Source organism: Schistosoma haematobium, chromosome ZW (genome assembly GCF_000699445.3).
Source record: "Schistosoma haematobium chromosome ZW, whole genome shotgun sequence".
NCBI lineage: Eukaryota > Metazoa > Platyhelminthes > Trematoda > Strigeidida > Schistosomatidae > Schistosoma > Schistosoma haematobium.
The window spans coordinates 16675056-16700808 of record NC_067195.1 but is presented as its reverse complement, the minus strand read 5'-3'; the positions used below and the strand labels follow the sequence as shown (position 1 = coordinate 16700808).

General features: G+C 30.5%; 1 protein-coding gene across 1 annotated transcript in view; it reads right to left on the bottom strand.

Annotated features, from left to right (window-relative positions):
* The window catches only part of MS3_00002886 (uncharacterized protein), a 271766-nt gene that overhangs the window by 64127 nt on the left and 181886 nt on the right, over nucleotides 1-25753 (bottom strand). The gene's annotated exons all lie outside the window — the stretch shown is intronic.

The window sequence follows — 25753 nt, the reverse complement described above, 5'->3', positions numbered from 1 at the left end:
TGTGCTTTATAAGTATTATGTAGTAAAGGTTAAAAGTGAAATATTTACCAGTAAAAGATTGGAATAGAGAGAAGAGGAAAGAAAGCAGAAAACAATCAGAATAGTTATTGGATTGGGAGGAATGATAAAGTATGTAAAGGACAACTCAAGGAAGATATGCAAATGATATATTTATTGTATGATTTTAATATTTTATAAAGCAATTGTGTAATTTTGTATAGAACAATAAATTAGTTTATCGTATCTGAGCCTCATTTACTACAGTATTAATACAAATAATTGATTTAACCAGTTTTTTTAAATCTTATGAAAGCTATACTTTTCAGTTATCAGCTTCCGTTTACCACTTAAAATAGAATTTTGTACATATTAGAAGTGGAGACACATATTTAGCAGTTACATGATCGACAGTCTTTGTATTTATTATTCAAAAAGTGCTATTCCCAAAATCAGAATGTTTATCAATTACTGTCACACGAAATTACCTGTACTTACAGTGAAGCACCTGGAAAATAGAAGAGAACACATGACCTAGTAAAGAATTTTATCAACACATGACCATTATTTCGAATAGGTTTCACGTTTACGATAGTAATTTACTGACTTTATTATGTAACAAGGGGTTCAGAGTTTTGACTAACCATTGGAAGTTTTAATACTCCATGATCATTATATATATATATATATATATATATATATATATATATATATATATATATATATATATATATAGGCTTTTATCAACAACATCAGTACCAGAAACTCATGATCTAAAAATACATTTCAGAGTAATTGCGTGATTGATTTGAGCAAAAAATTTAACACTTACATTCGTTGTGTTGACTGTCATCAAGTTACTTTCAAGACTTACTACTGTAAACAATCCATACTACGATATTTAACTATTTTATCTTTAACCTATGATTTCATATGTGCAATCAAAGGCTGCTCAATCATTGATCATTCGTGAATATTCTAGTTTTGCAATAAGTCACTTGTTCCTCGAATAGATCATTGTTAACTTATCAAGCTTTTAAGCTCAATGAACCATATTCAAATCGTAAAATGAAGTATCAGTTCCCTTAAGTTTGTATGTACACTTTGTTGACAAGTGGAAACTGGAATGAAAGGATCAGATAAACATGACATTTGATACTCTTCAATGATCTATTACTTACAAGTTTTATCAAACTTTTTTTATAACGGCTTATCATATGTCGTTTCTTTACTTAATTTCTAATAAGATCTTATTTTATGTATGAATAATATGTAAAATGAATTAAATAAAACTATGGAACAATTACTGAACTTTTAAACTTTTCAACTTTTATATCATGATATTAATCTTGAATTTTGGTTGTTGTTTTTTCTGAAATACAAAATTCCATAATTTATATTACTGAAATTCAAATTTTCAGTAGTGAATTAATCATTCAATTAAATCACAATTATTTTGTATTTATAGAAACTAGATGAAATGTATTGATTTTAACTTGTATCTTTTTTTTAAAAAAAAAAACCTAAAAAATTTTTTGTACGGAATAGAATTTGTTGTAAAGAAACAAAGTTCTATTAGTTCAACAAGTAACGTTATATAATTGAAGCTGATATACAGGATAACTTTATTATTATTATTATTATTAAAATAAGCCAATTTAATGTATTAAATGATGTTGATACTACTCGGATACAAATATGATAAAGCATATGTTTCAGTTCATCAAGAATATCTATCTATTTTTGTGTTTATCTAAAGTTCATATGTTGATTCTTTTTTACTTTGTTCACATTTCAATATTGTTCGTTACCATAAAAAGGTCATTCAAATCAAACTTTTTTTTGAGGTTATTTTAAATTCTAATTAGTGACAACTTATTGTATATCACTGTTAGATTTCATTTGATAAACATTTTATAAAAACGAAGAATAAGTTACATAGTAAATCGATTTCGAAAGTACAGTCTTTGAAATTTAGCTTGTAATACACGTCATAACAAATAAAAGTTATTATTGACTCAGTAAAATTCATAATTCATTGTGTATATATGTATGACTGTCGTAGGATGTATTTAATGCAAGGGTGAACTAGTTATTCAGATTACTTTAGTTCTCTTAGTACAACTATAGTCATAGAGGAATAGATATTTTATTGGAATTTTTACTTTTACAATTACTAATATATAGATTGAAGGCAATCAGAAAACAGGTATGGACTTAAGTGCCATACTTAATTGATACACTTCATCAAACTGATCTACATCGCATGTGATTTTAAACTGTATCGCTTAATGTTAGATTCAGAGACGTTATTATTTATTTTTAACATTATCAACTAAAAATATCCTGTGTGCGGAATCTTGGACGAAACGATCGTTCAGTGCTTTCAGGTTTTCAGTAATGGTCTAACACTGATCGACTAATGATACTAATCAAAACTCAACAATCTCCACAACCCTATAGTGGTAATTCTATCAATCTTAAACTGGTCTATCCTGTAAAGTAGGATCTATGGTATGACGGAATAAACCTTAGTGAAGTAACACTATTCTATACAACTAATAATATCAACATTGTTCTTCGTAATGCCTGGAAATTGTTTGTTCCATTCTTCAAAAACAAACAAGGGAGATAGTTTGTAGTGTGAAGAATTCACGTAACAATACAAAGTAAACCAACTCTTATTGTAATCAAATTTCTCCTCAAATCAATTAGAATTTACTCATTATTTCATATGACTTCATAAATTTTAAGATATTTATCATCATCACTAATAGATTGAAGCCACAAACATTTCATTTATTAGCAACTCTAAACGAAGTTGATTTACCATCGAACTATAGATACAAAAATATACACTTTGTTTTCTTAATTATACAATTACAAATAATTAGTTGGTGGTAATAAATTTTAATAAATAATTCAATAGGTTGATGAATCGACAACCAAAATGACCATAGAAATAAAGTGAATAGTGATTAGATTAGGGTAAGGTGATTGACAATTATGATAACATACGTTTATATATATATGAAGAGAAAAAAAACTTAACTAGTAACTTAAACAATCAATTTTTTTATGAAAATAAACAAGTTGGGGTATTTTCCATTTAATATTTACTGACTTTGTTTGTTGTGCCTATTGTTGATGTTACTTAGTATGAAAATTTTAAATAATAGACAGGTAAACATATGGAAATGACTGTTTACACATGTAAAAAATAAACAATCATATATATAACTTGATAGACATTTATCTTTGTTCACATGGTGATTTTAAGACTACAGTTTAAACTTTTGGTTATTTTACGAAGAAAGATGTTCTGTTTCATATTTTAGAATATTCTCTTTAAGACGAACTAAATTGTTCCGTCATTAGCTGACTGAAGTTAACTTTTTAAATGTAAACTGTTTGATTCCCATTTTATTAATAAATGGTAGTGAACTCATGATGAGATTTAACGATTTTAGTCACTGGAAAATGGCTGTAATAAGAACCAATTATTCACTGTAATTTTTAATAAACATTGGCTTCTCAACACAAATCGGTTTGTTATAATAATGAATATCGATTTCTTTTTGGAGATAATATTTCCAACTAAGAACATAGTTTGATTTATCACAAGTGGTTTTGTGGAGATTTTAGTAATTTCAATAGTTGAAATCATGAGTCAATTGAAGCTAGACCACCATGGAAAACCTGGTAGCACTGGATGGCCGTTTCGTCCTAGTATGGGACTCACCGTGACCAGTGGAGTTCAAGCAGGTCTGTTGTGGGATATCAACTCACTGAAGACAATCGCGTATGGTGGCGCAACTTCGTGGACTGGTTGAAGTTAGAAATTAACACCGTTGGATGCCGGCTCAGTGGTCTAATGGTTAGGCGCTGGTGCGCGAGACTGATGGGTCCTTGTTTCAAATCTCGCGGGGGCGGGATGGTGGATGCGCACTGCTGTGGAGTCCCATTCTAGGACGAAACTGCTATCCATTACTTTGAAGTTTTCCATGGTGATCTACTTCAATTGACTCATGATTTCAACTATTGGAATCTGGTTTATATTTAAAATTTAATTACTGTTCAATAACTAAGTTCTGTCTGCTTTACAACTTCTATATTTCTGTTTGTCAGGGATTTATAAATAAAGAAATATATATAAAAAAATATAAAACAATATTGAATTTTGATCTACCCATCATGTTGCATTTTTCGTTACTTTATGAATGGTGGGTAATTTTCTAATCCCTATTTGAATTACAAGTAATAAATTTTCACTAGATTAGATTGTTAGAGAGTTTGACAGAGAAATTATCTTTAATATTATAGATACCATTTTTAGTACAAATATAATCAATAAAACAATGAACTGAATTTACTGTAGTCGAATAGAGACTTGATGAATGATTTCATATGTTTAAGATGTATTGAATGTTAGGACTATTTACTATATTACATAATGAAGTTGTTCAATACAATGTCATTTGTTATAATTATATACATGTATACATATATTATGCTGATTTTTGAACTGTCTTTTAAAGTAGATATTAATGTTATTATTTAAAAAGAAAATGAAAGTTTTGTGAATTAACCAACTTGGTCTAAAGCACTACATCTCAATAATCTCCATCTTGAACTATAAAGATTATCTATTATCTCTCAATATCAATGTTTTCTGATTAGATGTGTGCAAGAGAATATATAATCTCATCGAGTTAGAATTGATCTTCAAAATAATGATCATTATCATTATTATTATTAATAAACCAAATTAAAATGACGAGTATTAATATGACTACTAAGCCCCATTTGGTATATCTTCTAATAATTTATACTATAAATAAATAAATAACAATGTGATTGATTGAAACATTAAAATGACCAAAACAAAATCACTATGAATAAATATAAGCATGTGTTTATATATATATATATATTGGTTGATGGCTATTTACATGGTAATATGGACACTTGTGCGTGTACAATAATCAAAATGTTGAAAATTATTTTAAACACACAAACAACATGCTTTTAAACATACATACACACACACACATGGAAAAAATCTTTCCCTTTCCTTCCTAACTTTTTTTGTCGTTTTCGTCGTTGTGAAAAACTTGAATTATGAAAAAAAATTCCTCGAAATTTATACACATAAAAACTTAGTACACATAGTTCATTCATTTGTGACTCGTGTTCTTTTCTCTTTTTTGACAAGATTTCTTATCTTTTTTTAAATTTTTTCCAAAAAGAAAAAAAGAAAAGTAAAAAACATGTTAACTCAATAGAAGGAATTTTAGTTTCAGATGTAATTCGGATAGACATTTTTGGTGTTATATATATACATAGTGCCTGAGTGAATACCAGCAGTTTTATGATGATTATTGTCGACAAGATGCTATCTTGAACTTGAATTTTTCTACGGTGTTTAAGTACTGAATCCAATTAGTAATTTAGACAATAAACGATTGAATGGCTGGATAAAGAAGTAGATTGAATGAAACATATGTGACTGCATAAGGTGATCACCACAAGAAGGTGGATATATATATATATTTGAGTGGAGAATCACTTTTTTCCCTATTTTTTCCATTGTTAGAATAAGATTAATGAAGAATATATGAAACAATCGATAAACATGTCAAAGAAAACATCTGGATGATGATTTTCTTTTTCAAAAAACGTTAGATATTTATTTTGTTAGATAGTAAGCAGAACTTAACATTTAATTGAGTTACTTTAGCCTGTTACATTAATTTTCATTAAGGCTAATTATATAAATGGCGGTTGTCTTTTTCCTAAAATATTTATTCAAAGTATATGAGATATCGTTTACTAAAAATTATATATATTCAAGACGAAAAAGATTATATAACTTTATTGGTTAGCTGAGTTATTCGATGAACTATCGTATTGTACTCTTAAAATCCTACATGTGGTAACATTTTGTACCCTCTTAGTATTTATTAGTACCTTATGGTAAACATTCATAACTTCAGTTAAAAGTAATTAATCCATGTCTTTTTGGCAAATAAATAAATGTGTTCGCAGTTGACTTATAAAATGTTAAGCTGAAATGTCATAACTATGTCAAGACTGTAAGTGAAACAAGAAGATACTGAAATTCTCACAGTATGAGGATGAGGGTAAAAACATAGGGCAGATGAAGATTTTATTCACCCTCAAAAAAAGGATGATGATAACTTATTCACTGAATACACTTAATAATATACAAATTTAATAAGCATTTAATGATTAATCAATCTACATAACTGAAAATAGTGGGGATATAAAAGTGAGTATTACATTGGAATTATGAAACCAAATATGATCCTACTGAGTAAACATCTCACTAAATTAATACACAAAAAATTCCTGACTATAACACTGAATGAATATCACACAAGAATGTTATACTGAATAAATATAACACTGAATTCAGAGTGATCTATCATTTTATCCCATCTCTGCATTAATCTTTATGTACTTGTTGATATTTATTATCAGATTAAAGAAACTAATTACCCACTAAAGATTTCAATAAGACATTTAACATGAAAATCAGTAAATTGAGTGTGGTTAACAGTGGGATATTGGAAAACAATTATGCACTGTTTAGGACTCGACACTTGGATGTATCTACATTCTAGAGTCGTTGTTCATAACGAAATTTGCATTTAGTATCTCTCGCTAGTGTGTTGTCCTCAGACGTAATAAGTTCAAATACCAACTAGCTTGTTTAACGGGTAAAATGTTTATACAGCTCTCAGTAAGGTTTGAAATATCCGGTTACTAATAATTTAGTGAAGAGGATGGTTAATTTTAAGGTGTTAGATTTTTGGTTACTAAGTTCTGGGTTCAAACCGCACTTCACGTAAATCGATTTGAGCAATCAAGTAGTATGATTGGCCCTCACATTTAGAGTGTGGTTTATACCCAATCACCTAATGAATGAGTTTGTACTCTTTTAGTCCTAAGTGGACTTTGGTAATGAATGGCTTTCGTTAACAATGTCTTGAAGGAGTTTCACTTACCGTAAAATTCTCATTTGATGCTCTGTTAAATCGGTGATATTTACTTCTGTATTTAGGGTAGAGTAGAATCTTCAATATACTGAAGTAATCTCGTATAAAACAGTCTTCATTCAAATTTAATTTAGGAAATGCATTTTTTCATCAAAAAAAGGTTCCAAACAATTTTATTGACTCAGTTTCATAGTGATAATGCATTTGCATAGTGAGGGGTGTCAGACTAATTCTTACTCAAATTGACAAGGTTGAAAAAGAGTTCACAATTTCTTATCTATTTAGAAGAAAATGTCATGAAGTAGTTATTTTTGCCAAGTAAGCAAAATTGTGGATAGTATTCATCATATTTTGACCTTAGTTGAGAAGATCTACATAATTACTTCTTTCTAATAAAATACTCCTCGAGAATTTGCATCCACAACTCTGTTGTAGGTCTAGATCGATACCTTAAGTTAGGGTGGTGAGTGTTTAACCATTGGAATCACTTAGTTGATAGACAATGGTAAACAGTTTTAATTTTAATTAATTCAACCTAAACATTAAGATAAAGCCCCTACGTCAAAAAATGGATTATTTTAATATTTTGCAAGAAAAAAATCCACAAAAGTAGCATTGATCCCATCCTTAACCATTTTTCTTTTCTCTTACTTTAAAAATTGAATCCAAGCAACAATGAACTTCATCAAATTCGACAAGTCAACAATAGCTTTACAATTAGTAATTTTTAAAAAAGAAAGACATCATTTGACGTTATTATATTCGTTTGTATGAATGAGAATACTGAGTCTAGTTTCTCTTGTTGTTTAACGTAGATCTATTTTATGTAGGATAGACAATAATACATTCATTGGTGTAGCAATTTTCTATTGTACTTTGTTTTAATGAAATGACATTACTTCATTTATATTATAAATGTTTACTGCAGTTCTATTTTATTCTTTATTGAATTTTATTAAAAATTATTTTCAATTCAGTAGAAAGTGATCAATATCATTCGTAACTCATTCATTCCCTCATGTTCATAATAATGATTAGTACAATAAAATTGTTTATGACAGGTGGGGATTTTGAGTTACAATGTGGAGAATGACAGTATTTAGACGTGTGTGTGATTATTAGCTAATAGCCATATTGTTTTCGAATGAAAAGTCCTTTTATGACGTAATCATTTGTAAAGATTAGAGTCAGTTTTATACTTATGGAAATGAGCTTGACTACAAATGTTGATTGATACTAATGACATTACAAGATTAGATTGAAGTTAGACATTGGATGCCGGCTCAGTTGTCTAATGGTTAAGCACTGGTGCGCAAGACTGATAGGTTCTGGGTCCATGGTGGATGCGCACCTCTATGGAGTCCCATACTAGAACGAAACGGCTACCCAGTGCTCCCAGGTTTCCTACGGTGGTTTAGCTTCAATTGACTCATGATTTCAACTATTGACATTACAATATATTCAAGATGGGAGGTAGTTGAGCGGGAAGCCTAAACTGATGTATTTTATCACTTATTCCACTTGTCAATGAGGTGCATATCTAATATTGAATATTTGAGCTCAACATAGTACAGGAGGTGTCAAACCACCAGACTAATGTCCATATTGCAATTTTATCAATAGAGTTTGCTCAGCATTAGGAAGGACTCGACATACATGATATTGGTTACTACTCAACGATGACTCAATTGAAAACTGTAGATAACCCTTTAACTGTCATCACTCTTCTTCTTTTGCTTCTGTCTGCTTATTTTCTGCATGAATTAGTGGGTGCTACACACTATTTTCATTACTATTATTCATTGGAGGTGCTTAGTTTTCTTAATATAATTAGAAATGTGACAGATTATCTTTCTAATAAAGAACATATATGCAATAAAAAGGTGCTTTTATGACGAACAGACATCAATGTTCAAATTACTGAATACAAAGAAATACTTGAGATATACTTTGTCCAGCTAAATAATGTTTGGAACATACTGAGTTCAACTTTGTATAGGATTATCATTGCACATTGGAAAGAAGTCACAAGCTAGGTCAAGATAATTATTTAATGCTTCTGCATCTGAATCCAAATTGCGAAGGAAGTTATAATTAAATACTGAAGATTCTTCACAGAAATGTATTGAAACGTGTATTATAAGCGCTAAAATCAAGGGAAATACATTGAACGGCCACCTTGCCTTGGTTCAGAACTTCTCATCAAAAAAATGGACCTAATTCGTGATCTTTCTTTTCACCATGAATAAAAAAAGATGACTGAAAATTACTTAATCTAAATCTAATGAACCATACTATTCGTGTTGACCGATAGCTGTCTCAATCTAGGAGTGATTAAATTCTATAAATTAAAGTTTCTATACAAGAGGACGATAAATAGACTTCTTTGGAGTAATCCCTATGAGATATTCCAGGGGCAATTATCTTACAGTTAATGGTGTAAAGAAAAACTTTTCATAAATGTCTCTTGATATATATACCCACTAAACTACTGAACCCTGATAGCCAGTGGTTTGTGCAATAGAGTGAAGTTTTATTCATATTCATATTGGTTGTTTGAATCTTCCCATAGATATTTAAGACTACAGTTGATCATTCTCCTATTGGCATGTGTGCGTCTTGTTCGGATCGCTTCAATATTGCTTCAAGTCATAAGCATTATAAGCAGGAGATTCAAACAACCAATACAAAAATGAATTAAAACTTCACCCTATTCAACAAACTGATGTCTATCAGGATTCAGTAGCTAACTAGATAACGCAATATTGTTTGAAGCAAGTGGTACTGGTTTCGAGTCCCAGAAGGAACATTAACTCTGGAATTAAGGTACATCCAGCTGATGAGTCCCAAATTTGATGGGACGCGTGTCTTAGATCCCACTGCTAACCACCATCTATCTCTGCTTATATTTACAAGTTAGTTAGCTTTCTCTTATGAGAAGAAAAATATTCACAAATGGTGGAAAAGACATTTTTATAGATTATTCCTTTTTTCTTTTGCAAAAATAAAAATATTGAAATCTACTTAATGTAAATTCTTTTTATTGTCAATTGACTATTTTGTATGGTTGCTATAATCAATATGGGAAACTATGCTAAATGTTGGATGATGGATATAGCATTTGGTAATTAAGTTATTGTTTCATGTACATATATGTATATATGAATACATTAGTGTACTAATATGTTTGACATTGTGTCTACACGACGCTTACTTACCATGTAAGTTAGACACTAATCGATACCAAGTATGAAATTTTTGAAAGTGAACACGTTTAAAATTGTATAAGCAAAACATAATTTATTGATTGTCACACCGATTGGTAATCTCACAATAATGTGTTTCCAACGGATTTGTCATCCAAGAAGTATATATATATGTATATATATTCTAAGTTGTTGCAGGCGCATGCATCGCAATATGGTTTCCTACCGATTGTATCCAACCGCTCGTTATAATGCCCAACGATGTTTAATAATTAATATTATTATTCACATTGTTAAAAAAATTATTTAATAGGAATCTATCAGTATCAAACTGTGGAAAATGGCCATAATGGCTGCCCAATGACTGATTTGGGAAATTTATCATTGTTACCCTTACTGTAAGTACCCAAGTTACATTACTGTTTTGTTCTCAATTTATCTGTTTAAAAGATAACTACATATTCATATATAGAATTTTTATGAAAATTATTCTTATAATCAAAGCACATAATTTATAGCACTGGTAAACTATAAAGTTCAAATACCGATTATCTAAAACTCTGTCAACTCTTCTATGAATGAATAATGCTAGGAGAATACAGAAACTATCTTGTATTTTTCGATAGCCTGTAGAAATAGTCATACTCGATAGATCAATTTTAATCATTACTGAAAACTAAATCATGAAAAGTCTTCAATGCTCAGAGATAAGTGATTTATATAAAATGGAATGAATTGATGCATATTTAATTCATTAAATTATCATCGAATGTGAGCCTATGAACATTCACAATATCTTTAATAAGTCTTATACAATTTAAGATAATCAGTGTGTATTGTAGTTAGAACAAACTGGTTCTTCTCTCTTATACAACCCGAAAATACATTGAAAATTCATCTTAATTTCATGACTTCTGTTGTGAATAGAAAATTTTTTTATAAAGTCAATTTCACACACTTAGATTCAACCTAGAAAAAGACACATACATACACACTCACATTGTGGATTACTATGTGAACAAAAGTGTTATAAGATTTAATACTTTTTGGAAAAAAAAATCGAAAAAAAGTAGTAACTAGGTGTTTCAGTTTTTTTTTCTTAAAAAATATGAAAATCTTTTTAGTTTTAAATTAAGCGTATTTAAGTTGTATAAAGTTGTCCATTATGAATATTGGAAAGTCCTATTAAGATGTCATGTTAATTCCTAAATGAAAGAATTGAATTTTGTATGAAATAACATTCTAAAACAAGTAATAAACAATGCGAATGTAAGTAGACAATTATAGAATAACGTTTAAGGAATAGTATTATTTGGGACAAATGTGAGTTAGCCCAAGTTACCATACCGCATTAACATAATGAGGTAAATTTTAAGAACTGAATAAGTAATTGAAATAACATAGTTGCAATAATAATGTGAATAATTGTATAAAAAGATTATGTTTCGAAAAAAAGAAGGAGGTTATACAAAAAAAATTGCAGGAATTCAAGATCTAGAGTTAAGGAATGAGGGAATCTAACTGTTCCATTGTGATCGATTTTGAGCCATTTTACGAGAAGTTTCCAACTACTGATTCCTCTTATCATGTGATCGTTTGTGTCTAACGAAATATTAAAAAATCAACAGCCAATGACTTTATGAACTGATGTCATAAGTTGGTTTACGAGCTCCTAATTTTCTTGCAACTTACTCCTATATCAACTAACATTATTCATTCAATTAGTGGGTGGTTAAGCACAAGTAACAACTATTTCGAACACCACAATCGTGGATGATTAATAGCATCATTCATTGGTTTGTTATTTTTGTCTAATACTGCATCCATAAACCCAGTATTATACAGTATCTTTGTTAAAGGAAACCCATGGGAAATCAAGCTAAATTAAATAAAAAATAATGTGATATAACTAAATCATTTGCGTTCATGATCCTCAGCTGTTTTGGTCAAACTATTCTACTACCGAATCGTCAGATTTTACAACTTTATTGTATAGCTTAAACTATTTGCGCTCATCGTTATTCCTGATTAAGTTAGCTGGTATGAAAAAATACCACTACCACTAATACTAACACTGCTTCTACACATCAGTACACCTGTACGTACTCCATCATATAAAATTAGCATGAATACTTCAATACAAACCGACTAAAATTACATATTTTAGTGTCTTACAATGGACTTATAGTGTGGTGTACACTACTTATACGGACAGATATAAGTAGTATGTAGAATGAATATGAATAAGAATGCTTACCAGCGGAACAGCAAAATAAAGAAAAGAGGAAGGAAAACGAATAGCAATCGGAATAGCAACAGGATCCGAATAATGATGAAGTATGTAAAGGACAACTGAATGATTATATGTAAATGATGTATTCAACGTATGAATTTCATATTTTACGAATCTACTGTTTGTTTATATGTAAACCAATAAATTAGTCCCCTCCCCAGCCGAGTTTACATTCACTACAATAGACTGATAGATAGAGTCGATATAATGTATGTCTTATTTCTATGTATTTCCTTTTCTGAGCTGAGTAGAAGGTGAGGTGAATGGAGGTGTGGAACTATCCTTTTCACTCTGATTAACAGTATGTTGATCACGTTATGATTTCCTGTCAACTAGAGGACTATTTAAAAAAGGATGAATTGCCGCAAAAAGTTATTTTTTTAAATCTATATCTTTATCAATGTTTTAATCTCAACATAACATAACGCTGTTCACAACGTCAATATAATTCGTTTCATTCAAACTATATAACTTAAACAACATAACATCATTATGCAATATTGCACAACAACAAACTTACTAATACTAAATTTCCTTTTTATTGATTACAGATAAATAAACAGAGTATATTAACAATGATCTATATTGAAAACTTTGCCTACCTTTTGACGGTGAAATTGTTTGCCAATAATCTTCCCATTGTTCAGCTGATCGATCTGCTTGATGATAACTCCACTTATTTTGATAATCATTATTTATCGATATAGTATTAGCTAATGCAAACTGTGCATAGCTTATTGTATAACAGTTATAATTTAATATTAAAATATATACACCAATTAACATACTGTTTATTTTGTATTTATATATGTGATTTAAAAATGCATACTTTTCTTATCACTATCCTGTGTCATCATTTAAAACAGTTGGTTATTTATTTATTTATTTATTTTAAGAAAAAACAACGAAAGAAAAGAAAAAGGGTATGTAAATGTTTGATAAATGACTAGAGATGAAACAATTTATGATCGATTCACATGTATCTTTCAGTTGGGATATAGAGGTTATTATTATTATTATTTTTGTAAGGATTTATATTACGGTAGATTGTAAACTTTGTCCGGAGAACAAGTAGCCATTTGTAAATTTCTTAATCACATGAATCATAAAAAGACAGTCTTTCAAAAAATTACTGTTAGTTTCTTTAAGTAAAAAAAAGTATGCCATAGTAATAATGAACCAGGAAAGTGAACATAATTATTTTCCGTTACGTTTATTTTGTTGTTGTTGTTGTTGTTGTTGTTGTTGAAACGGTGACATGTTTCGTATTCTGTAAACACACACACACACCTATACAAGCATATTACACACATATTTTATAAATCGAAATTTCAAAAAAATCTATCACTCAGCCTCATTCGTCGAAATCTTAGGGGCATGAATAGAGGTACATACACATGTTGAAACTGCATTATACTCATATACCACACATACCTATTTACATACAACGTACATACATACAATATGATAGACAATCAATAATGAGAATATTTATTATCATATGTCTGTTACAAACTGATCTTTGTAGCCAGTAGTAACAACAAATAGGTAGACATTAGAAATTGACTCTATTTCTATCCTAATAACTTTTTGATTCGTTTAGACAAATCAACCAATCACATAAATGAATGGAAAGCCATAGGTACAGAATTATTTTCTAACTTCGATTCTTAGTTGACCTGTTTCATTAAGAAAACATATCAACCTTGTTAAGTGGTAGAAAAGTTTTATTTCAAATATTTTAAGGCTTATTTGTCCCATAAAAGTGAATTTGATTCTGTTCACAAATAAAGTCTAAAATCAATTATGAATAACTCTTCGTTTTTTTTATTTAAAAGACCATCTTTACTAAAGAGTAACATTTGTTGGATTCGAATTAGAACCACTGAGTATTATTCAAATATTTCTCAGTGACGAAGTATGCCATCGACAGATCACCTTTTATTTTTCTGACTATACATAATATAATATATTCGATAACTGATGGTAATCTGCAAGGAACTCTGAAAATAATTTTCGTACTACTTAACACTCATCAACATGGTGTTTCATTAAACTTGCGAGAACCAGTGTTTCTTATTTGATTGAAACCTATATTATTCAGTGTCACATCTTAGAATTTATCACACAGCTATTTGGTTTTTGCTCTACGAATGCTTTGTAGCAATTCAAATAGCTCAATGATAATGACTCTAGTTGTGGTACTAACCGAGATCAGTTCAAAACGTCATGAGAAAACTCACCCAAAGGCTGCAAATTAACTTTACATATGGACGTGAACTAAAACGAAAACTATTTACAATGTTCCTAATTGACTATCTGCAACTAACTACTATCAATTTGAATTAGAGGAAAAATTTCCATTTTTCTTGACAGCACTTGAACGGTACTATAGACAAGAAAAAAATTATCAATAGTAGGATTTGTTAAGATTGTAGTATTTCCAAAGTTAGATGTACGAGTCGATCTAATTTAGACGACCATTGAAAACGTGGAAGCACTGGATGGTCGTTTAGTCCTAGTACGGGACTCATCAACAGTGAGCACTCACGATCCTAGATCAATGGTGGTCTACCTTAGACCAACTCGGGAAGAAAAAATCATATATTAGTTCACAAGTAAAAAGAGAATTGGACGATGAAAATGACAAAAATTGTCCTAAATTTATTTATCAGATGCAAATAAAACATAAGTTCATAAATAAGAAGCGAAATTTAAATAACACTGTGTCAAGTACAGAAAATCGTCAAATCTTCGACTTATTATTGAATCGTCGAAGTTAATGTTAAAAAACCCATCAACAAAAGGATCTATGAAATCGGGAGGTTGTTCATATTGGATGATCACTAAAAATTGATTTGGAATGTATTAGATGAAATTTGAATAAACATTATTTTACATAACCAAATGGTACAGTTATTTAACTGATCCTAAAAACTTTGTGAATAGTATTTAACTGACAATTCCTCACGGAAGAGTTAAAAAGTAAGCAGTTTAGTGAGTTACCATAGTTTATAGTTACTTCGTGAAAAAAAATAAAACTATTCTATTTTAATTACCATTAAATAATATAATCTGTATATGTTGAGGAGATCCAGAATATTCCTCGAACAAAGTCTAGAGGGGCACTAAAAACTCTGGGAAACATTTTATCCAATCAGATTTATCTAAATGTGTCTCAGAAACATCTAGAAAGAGAATAGTTACGTGTCACATTCCTGATTGGATGATTGTTTATCCTGTTCCTATGTTTAATGGCGACCCAGAATCTTCCAGAAGCCAAAGTCCATCTCAGATGCTGTAAGTACCTTAAATTTTCTGTACATAAATGAACCTGGGAGTAAAGCGTTCTTTCCATATTTTGCTCCTTTTCTATCGTGTTCAAGTTGCCGTGTAGCCTGGGATTATTAGAAGAGCTTAGGAAATCGAATCAAGTGTTCAGTCAGAATGTTTATCGGAATGTATATGATTATTTGAGAATTAGAAATCCATTATAAATATGCTTTATTTATTCAAACGAAAGGTATGCTATGGAATAACACAATGCATAACATTTAAAGTTCACAGGACAACAGTTGGCAGGGGATAATTGTGAGAAATTCTTCGGAAAATAAAAGTTACTCTCAATGTCTGTCAATTTCTTACAGGATTCATATGTTTAAATACATTACATAATTTTAAGTTTGATAACTGTCCCAAAACATGTTTTAGCTTCGAACGAACATAATTATTCTGTAGTTGTATCAAGGAGTGACATTATTAGACACCAATTGAAAACCACGAAATATTATACAGCTATTTCATTTCAATATAGAACTCTTCATTAGTGTTCGTTTACGGAAAACTAACCTCATCGCACAGGCAGGTACTCAGTAGCTAAGTGGATAATGCGATGACGTTTGAGGCGAACGGTACTGGGTTCGAGTCCCGAAGTGAACATCAGCTCTGGGACGCGGGTACACCCGGCTGACATGTCCAAAGTAGGACGAAACCCGCGTACTGAACTTCAGTGTTAGCCACCATCCATTTTTGCTTCTGCATAACTCTCCGTACCAGTAATAGTTAGCATGAAAATGTAACATGAATAACAAACAGATGGCTTTTTACACGGCTTTTAATTTGCACTTTTTTGAATAGTGTAAAACTACATAACTGTATAAAATAAATGAAGTGAGTCGAAATCCGTACTTCAGTCCCACCAGTTGAAAACCAGATATTGAATTACATGTAAACATATGTTATTTCTCATCACATCAATCATAGAATGATTACCTAAAATTATATGCTATGGCTTAAGTTCTACACGTTTCAGATCCATAAAACACGTTCTGTATCAGTACTTTAACAGAGATCACTTTCGTAGGAGATCTGGAGTTTCTCACATTGATCAAATTAATTTTGAAAAGACTTTATACTTGTGAACAACATTATTTACACTGAGTTATTTGCTTTGTAAAAATATTCCTACAAGTCTAAATGGAATATCACACTGATGTAAATGGTTATTTACATATATGATAAAACCTGTTCTGAAAATATCACTAATAGAACAAGTTAGCAAAAATTTGGACTTTATTGCTCAGTATATAGAGCTATAGGTAGTGAATTTCCGTTCTCTTGTGGACACTGAAACCTAGGCGCAGGTGCACTTAACTAATGGGTAGCAAGTAAGGCGAAGCCAGAGTCCTGAATTCCGCTTTCAGGTATATTCCATCTTTTCCATAGCCTGTTTTAAATAGTTCATTGAATGAATTATACCATTATAACGGAATGTATTGATTCTCTCCAGCTTAAAGCTTTACTTTATGCCAACGTACTTCTCATGAATTCTTGTCTTACCTCGAAAATATTAATATCAGGGGATTTGAATTCTTGCAATTAGATTTATAACACTTGATCAAGACATGCAGATATAGTTTTGAGAATAACTTCCGAAGAAGCTATTATCAGTATGTAATCATGGAGATCGCTGAATACCGACAACCATCATATACTCAAGATGAACTAGCTTCGAATTCTAGTGGGAAACCGTGACTGTGTCTAGTGTGAGGTATTCACCAACAGAAAACAGTGGAAAACGGTCACACAGTGTCATGGATTGATTGAGTTTAGACGTTCACATCGTTGGACGCCAGCTCAGTGTTCTAGAGATTAAATATTCTAGGACACGACTATGAGTCCTTGGTTTGATTTCTGCGTTCATAGTCGTAGATGAGCACTGCTAAGTAGTCCTATACTAAGATGAAAAGGCCATCTAGTGCTTCTAGGTTTTCATTGGTGGTTTAAATTAGATCGGTTCATGATTTCAACGAAGGTTCAACTGTTATATGTGTGGTAAATTGAAAAATTATATTTAAATCATTGGAGTTATTCGTTTATAAATTGATTTTCGAGTCTTTATGTAAAATTATATCTCTTTGATGTGTCTCAAATCCCTCAAAATTCTTTAAAAAATTTACTTCATCGAGCTCGTATTTACAGGTCACTATAACCTTGTGATTAAGAACTTAGATGCTAATGAGTAGGCGAGAAAATCTAAGCTTTGAATATAATCTGATGTTTAACTTAATGGCAATAATAGTAATTAACATTTTTCAAACTGAGCCACTATACTACTAATAGATATAAAGTTATGTTGGACTGTGAATATATTTGAAATAAAACGTTTATTTATGATTTATTAAAGAGATCATTTTATCAACAAAAAAAACATTTGAAGACTTACTTTGGCACAAGTGCTTTTTATCAAAGCGATTTCACTTAGCAATACATTAAAGCATAATTAATTATCGATCAATGATCAAATCTCAAATGCATGCGATATATAATAATGTAATCACATGATTATTGATCCCATTACAAAAAAATCATTTCATTACGTAATCCTTATTGCAATGGCGTGCTTATTTCTTTTTTGGAAATTTATTAACATGCAGATCATGAACCGATCAATGTTAGACCACTTTGAATGGGACTCCTCAATAGTGAGCATCTACGATCCTGTACGCAGGACTCAAGCCGAGGACCTTTGGGTCTCGCGCGCGAAACGCTTAATCTCTAGACACTGAAGTGGCGTCCAATGGTTTTATTGTTTAACTTTAACCACTCCACAATACTGCGCGACTAGTGGTGGTCTAACATTATTCGGTTCATGATCTCAGTTAAAACTCGTCAATCTCCACAATCTAATACTGATACTAACATGCAGTTTGGTTTCCTTAATCTGTGGTAATATTTATGCTCATGCTGTTTGTGGTAACGCAGGACGCTTCTAATCTAATCACTTGAGAAATTTTTAATTAGTTTCACAATGTGACCGAAATAACAAGTTCATCAAAAAATATTTTAATGTAAGCAAAATAGTACATTAAGGTCTTATTGTGGGTAACTGGTAGAATCGCTTAAAAATAGTGTTTTACTAAACTAATGAACAAATAGCTTGTTATTCAAAACGGTTTGAATTTGACTACCACCTATGAGATACTATCGCACATCAGAAGTGACATTGTAAATTTCATGTGCACTTAACAAAAACGGTTAGAACAATATAATGTCCTATAATTGTTTATAATGTCATTGAAAGCCGTTTCAATATTAGAATTTTGTAGACCTTTTCATTAAAATTGGAATTCTTTTTGTGTGGTAGAATATATTGTTAATTCAGGGATTAAAGCAAATAGGTTTCTACTGAAGTTGGTTATCATTATGGACTGATATCAAGGAGGGAGTCGGAGAACAGAAAAGATCACTGAATAACGTTTCTATCCCAGGTTGAAACTACTCCGTCATGGACATTCACGAACCTCTGAGGCATCGAATACAGGTAGTTACGTTTTGTTGAAGAGTGGGTCACATTTGTTTTGTTGAACTGAAATCCCACTTGAAATTCAATTATTTTAATAATTTACTGTTCAAGTCAGTAATTAAATGACTATTATAAAAGAAATAATAACTGACCAATCTCATTGGTGTATAAGTGTTGATGTGGTCTCAATAAATACAGAGAACGGATTAAATTTAAACATGTAAACTAGTGGTCTTAGGATTGAGCTCTCTCCGCAAAACGTGATGGTCTTAGGTTAGATCCTTGGTGCATTCAAGCATGTGCACTGTCAGGAAGTACCATAATGTAGTCGAACAGATGTCTATTACTCCCCAATTTTCAGTTGTTGTTTAAATAAGAGCAGCCCATTATTCGAATAATCAAGCTCAAATAGTAATATGTGGAAGCTTTGGTTTTAAACAAACTTAATTATGAATTGATACATGACCATTCAGCAACTATCATCTTCTGAAAGAGAATTTTCTTAGTTGATCTATCGTTAGTTTTCCTTTAGTGAGATGATTATTTTTGTTTGTATTCATTACATGTTAACAATTAAAATGTTTAGAACAGTTTTCAATACAACCCGTCTCATTTGATAGTATGCTGTTTTTATTGACGATTTAGTAACCTTCAGATTTTCTGTGGTTTATAGTTTGTATAACAAATACAGTAATGGAGATGACTGAATGATTTTTAATACAGTTGACGAAAACAATAATATTTTCAGCACTCCTAACTATTTATTGTTACCCAGTGAAATCTTTCATGAGGTTGATCGATTGTCGATTTTTTAAGGTCAATATTTTATTTAACGCTTAGATTAAGCTCACAAAATTTAATACCTCTGTGTATTAAATAAATAAGTAGGGTAGTTTCAAGTTGAAACAATGATAAAATTCATTTCTAACAGTAGAACTGTATAGGCCTATTCTAGTTTAGCACAATGGACAATTGAAAGACATCTATTCAATTAAATCTGTTGAAGAAAGCATATTTTAATTCAGAAAAAATTTCCTATGGGGAAACAAACATGTTTAATAATAATAATCTAACATAATACCGAAAGTCGTCAAATATTTTTATGTTAAATGTCATATCGCCTTTATGTTTACATTAAACAGGAAATTTTTCATATTATCTGGGTTGGGGGTGGAAAAATAAGTGGAAACAATAGTCTACAAGAGCAGATTGTATATTAGACGTGTATAGGACACCCTAAGACTTATGGGTTAAAATGACCTGTATTATGTCCAAACCATTCAGTAAATCTAATAAAAGTATCATATATATAGTCTATTGGTTTACATTGAGGTAAATTGATGTGAACGTGTGCAGAACTATGAAAATATATGTTCTAAATTTCCTAAAAGTTCATTATCTATCACTGGACCGTTTTACTAACCTTCCTTTGATTGAATTTTAATACTATTCTTTTACAGTCCATGTAGATTATATCTACAAGTGTTTCGTCCTATGTCGAACTCTTCAGTTCCGTATACCTAGTTTACATCGTTGATATTTATATCACGACACATACCCACTGCCTATAGCTTGAAATACCAACAAGTTATCTACGAAACTAATTTGCCTAGTATGTTATTAACTTGTTTAACATGTACATAAAGGTAATACCATTTTAAACATACACTACTGGAAAATAGCCATTTTTTTCAAACAGTTTATTAGCATAGTGAACAGTCTAGGATGGTATATTTTTAATCTTACAAAGTAAGAAAAGGAGAGAAGTAGTTGTAAAGAACATTCTTATTTGTTTTTTATTATTTACTAATGAACCTTTAATGAGTTTGGTTTGTTTGATGGGATTAGCGTAGTTTATTGGTTTTTTCTAAATATTTACTATACCTAAAATTCGTAGGTTTGAGATTGTTTATTTCTGCATAACTGTGTAACAACTCACCTAATGTTTTTGATCGCCTAGATGACGTATATAAACAGTTCAAAAATGCAATGCATTATCATATACTTTTATATGAGTAAAAGTTACTAACGATTCATTTGAAAATGTCGATAATAAATATGGGTAATGATCCATGATATCATATATAACCCATTAATTCGTTACAGATCATCCACTAGCATTTAGATTCATTGGCTTCCCATGAAACGCTGCTACATCGTGTACCCCTAGAGTATGAACAACTGATGAGTTAGCTATGTCAAATGTCTTAATAGATCAAATATAAAATCCGATTCGAGTTAACCACTAAATATACCATGTAATTATTCGGCTAAGTAATCCAATGAAATGCAAAATAATATAACGTTGTAAAGTTTTGGAAGGCTAATTCATTCCAGTATGAACTTCGACTTATGGCAACTGACAAGACATCCGGTGTACTTAGGAAATTTTTGATATTTATCGCATCCTAACAATAAAATTTTAACCTTCAAAAGGTTATTTTACCTACATTGTATTATGACCTGTGTAATGCCAATCAATCATACAGAAATCACGTGGAATTTTTAATGTTCAACTCAATGGTATATTTATTAATGAACTTTGTTATACTTATTAAACGTTGATTTAGTGCTTCGATTAAGCCTATGAATAACTTTATCTAACAGACTTTGTCTACTCATAAGTAGCGTATATTGTATAAGTAAAATGTCTTGTTCTTTATCGGACAATTTGATTAGTTATCTTGTTCAAACTTCTCAGACAAACGACTTACTGCTAAAGACCAAAAGTCGTTTCACAGTACAAAAAAAACTATACTTGTCCTGTTTCGAAGGTATCCTCATTCAGTTTGGCAGATAAAGTGGTGAACTTTTGAGTAAAATCAAGAGCTTATTGATAGCAAATAATAATATTTAACCGAGAATAATTTTGGACTCAAAAAATTTAGGTATTTTTATTTGATTTCTAATAGGTGCGTAAGTCGTCAATATTCTTATCCAAGCACCAGTGGCTTACAAGAAAAAAAACACATTTATGATCTCATTACCAAACAATACTAAATGGATATCATATTCAACATACGTAAGTCATTAAATATGTATGCATGTATGTATGTGTGCTAATGTACACACATTACAACAGTTATTTAAATCATCAAAAATCTCTATAAAAAGTAATGTGTATTGAATAGCTCTTTGAATTTCAAAGTGAGTTATTTCTATATGGAATAAGCAATAAATTACTGAGTTATAATGTTTTTACTGAACTTTCATCTGGCGTTTCAAATCTGTCCACTACCAAATATAACTGCCGTACAAGTATTTTAATTTGATATAATCAACATAATCTTGAGATTACATAGTATAGTAAATCTCTAGTACTTATTTTTAAATAATTTTACACACTATTTAACAAATTGGGCGCCCATTTTATTTAAGTTATCGAGATCATTTTACATAACTGTACTTAGAAATTGTACCATTTTTACGAAATAATTGTAAATTTACTTTCTAATATAACTGACCAACAAAATGGCTTTCAGAAGTAATTCTTGGCATTGTCCAGACTTCTACTGGTAAACTGTAGAAAGTTAGGATGCAGTTATTAGCTATTTTATTTCAGTTAAGAATTTATTAGCAGTCGAGTAGTTTAGTGACCACATTTCAGCTCAATCGAAAGTATTCAAATACTACGATACGAGTTGACAGATATGAGAATGGTCACTTCTCAGTGATCGGTCAATTGTTTTACAGCAAACCACCAGCTTTCTGCATAACTTTATGGTAACGTCTCGAAATTCGTAGCTGAATAGCATGAATTCAAATCTTGAAGGGAGCATAAACCGGTTCAAGGCTCCAGGTTCACCTTGCTGATGAGTTTCAATTAACACATATCTAAGCTGAGTTTCATATCGGTTACCTACAGTCACTTAACACTTTAACAGTACACATCTACAGCTCAACATTGAACTGTAACTGAAAAATTGATATTTTGGGGTATCCGAACTGAAATATTTTGTTCCAATATGTAGTGGAAACATTTGTGTTACCTGTTGATTCTAGAAAATATCTAACTATTCAAAGTTACTTGAAATTAATGATAAATATAAAATATCAGAAAGCATTTTTGTGGATATTATAGTAATTCTAATAGTTGCGATCATGAGTCAGTTGGAGCTATACCACCCTGGAAAACCTGGAAACACTGGACGGCCGTTTCGTCCTACCATGGGATTTCTCAGTGTATGTCATGGGTTCGAATCTTGCTAGATGAGATCATGGATGCGCATTGCTGAGGGGTCCCACAATAGAACGAAATGGCCGTCCAATGCTTTCAGGTTTTTCGTGGTAGTCTATCTTCAATAGGCTCATGATCTCAACTATTAAAATATAAAATACATTAAAAATCATAAAATTTACTAAAAAAAAGAAGAAGAACATATTCATAGCAATATTTAGGTAGTCGATTGGTCTATTATTACGAACAAAATCTATTCTAAATCATACTGGTTACACACAGTATAACTATGCCTTATTGACGAAAACAAAGTCACTTGTAAATCAAAATTAAGTACTTGTTCCCTATTTATCAAAATTGTTTCTTATACCATTTCTTTTTGTGTTAATATTTAAATCATTAAATTTATCTTCTCATTTAAATGTACTAAAATCATTATAGAACTATCATTATTGAAAAGACAACTAAATCACAGTGGATTTGGAATATTATTCCTAATGTATTTTGTATTTACAATACCACAATGTATCTTAGTTATTTACAATTATAAATTGTACGTTTCTGTCAAGGTTAGTAGTTGTATCTATTTGCTTGGTGGAATTGTACAAGTCCTCTCTGGCCTAAATACATTATCACTACTACTACTACTACTACTACTACTAATAATAATAATAATAATAATAATCCATTTCTTACAGTTTAACTATGTACATATTAATTGGATTGAATTTGTTTCGGAAGTGAATTTCAACAACTAAGTTCATTTAACATACTACTGAAAATTGACAAAACATAATGACTTGATAATATATGTAAAAATAAAATAGGTTTAGTTAATTTAAGTGCTTTAGAAGTGTTTTCATAAAGGTAACTGAGCTATTATTCTTTATGAGTATTGTAGTATTACATTTAAAATTAATGAAGTAAACTATATGTAATGAAACTATATAAAATTACTTTAGTCAGTTAATGTTGGCATCACATAGTATTATTATTAATGACTTTATTCAATATTATATTTTTGGTACAATTTTCAGCACAAAGTATTTCAACAAGTTTCCGTTTCTTACTTCTTGATCGATCCTGATGATAATTATTGAGTGATTGCCAGTTATAAGTTATCAGTTCAGTCAATTGACATCTAGATAATGTACGCTATTTTTGATGCATATTGCCAGCAACCATGATATCTCTGGGTCTTTTGTAACTTGCAAAACGAAGGGTTGTACACTTTTTAGAAACGCACCTGAATAGGTTATGTGATTAATAGCCCTAATGATGTATTGAAACAAACTAAATGAGATAACTTGTTGAAATGTCTAGATGGCAAGAATAGGTAGCTCAGATATTAGTGATAATAGTACATAAGCTGTCAAAGATAAACCCGAGTCACAACGTAAATGCAAAACTAAGTAACCATTCTAATACCATATTTAATTTGTGGAGATTATTAAATTTTATAGATTGCATTATGAACTGGTCTTAGTTAGAAAACCATTGAAAACTAGGAAGCATAAGACATATGTTTTATGTTAGCGATGTGAAGAGAGAAATATAAAAAGGTAATGATAAACAACGGAAGCTATTTCGGGGAACATATAGTTTTGTTCCTGGTTCTCTCTATAAATCGCCCACTTTCATTTGATGTACGATTCACTGACATACTCGTTTCTATCTCAAGATTGTTGTAATCTAAATATAACTATTTTTACTCCATTTTTCATACCCTGATGTTTCTTTAATTATTTATGCGTTACATCTTTTTGTGTTAATATGAATCTCAAATAAATCGTTTACTGATCCTGTCGATTTGTCTTCTCTCTTTCACTTGTCAACCTATCGGAATAGTTTTCGTCACTCTTGAAGTAGATACCCTATATTGTAAAGGCCTTAACTAGATCAGGACAAATACTCACTTGTATATTAGTGGACAGAAGGAACAAGGACGTCACAATTATTATGGGAATTTTTTAGTAACGTTATTCATGGGATTCGTAGTGACTAATTCTAAGATATGGTTTCTGAAGATGTGATGACAAGCTATGATCGGTGGAGTATAATCACTGGAGCTTGTGATAGTCACCCACCAATTGTATTGGGAGATGGTCGAGTTATATCACGAATTGATTGAAATTAGAAATTTAGACCGTTTGGTTTAAACTGAATGGTCTAAGTTTTCAGATATCAGCATAAAACCTGAAATTACTGATAAGTTTGTAGATATCAATGCCAAGGTTGGACTTGATATTTTCA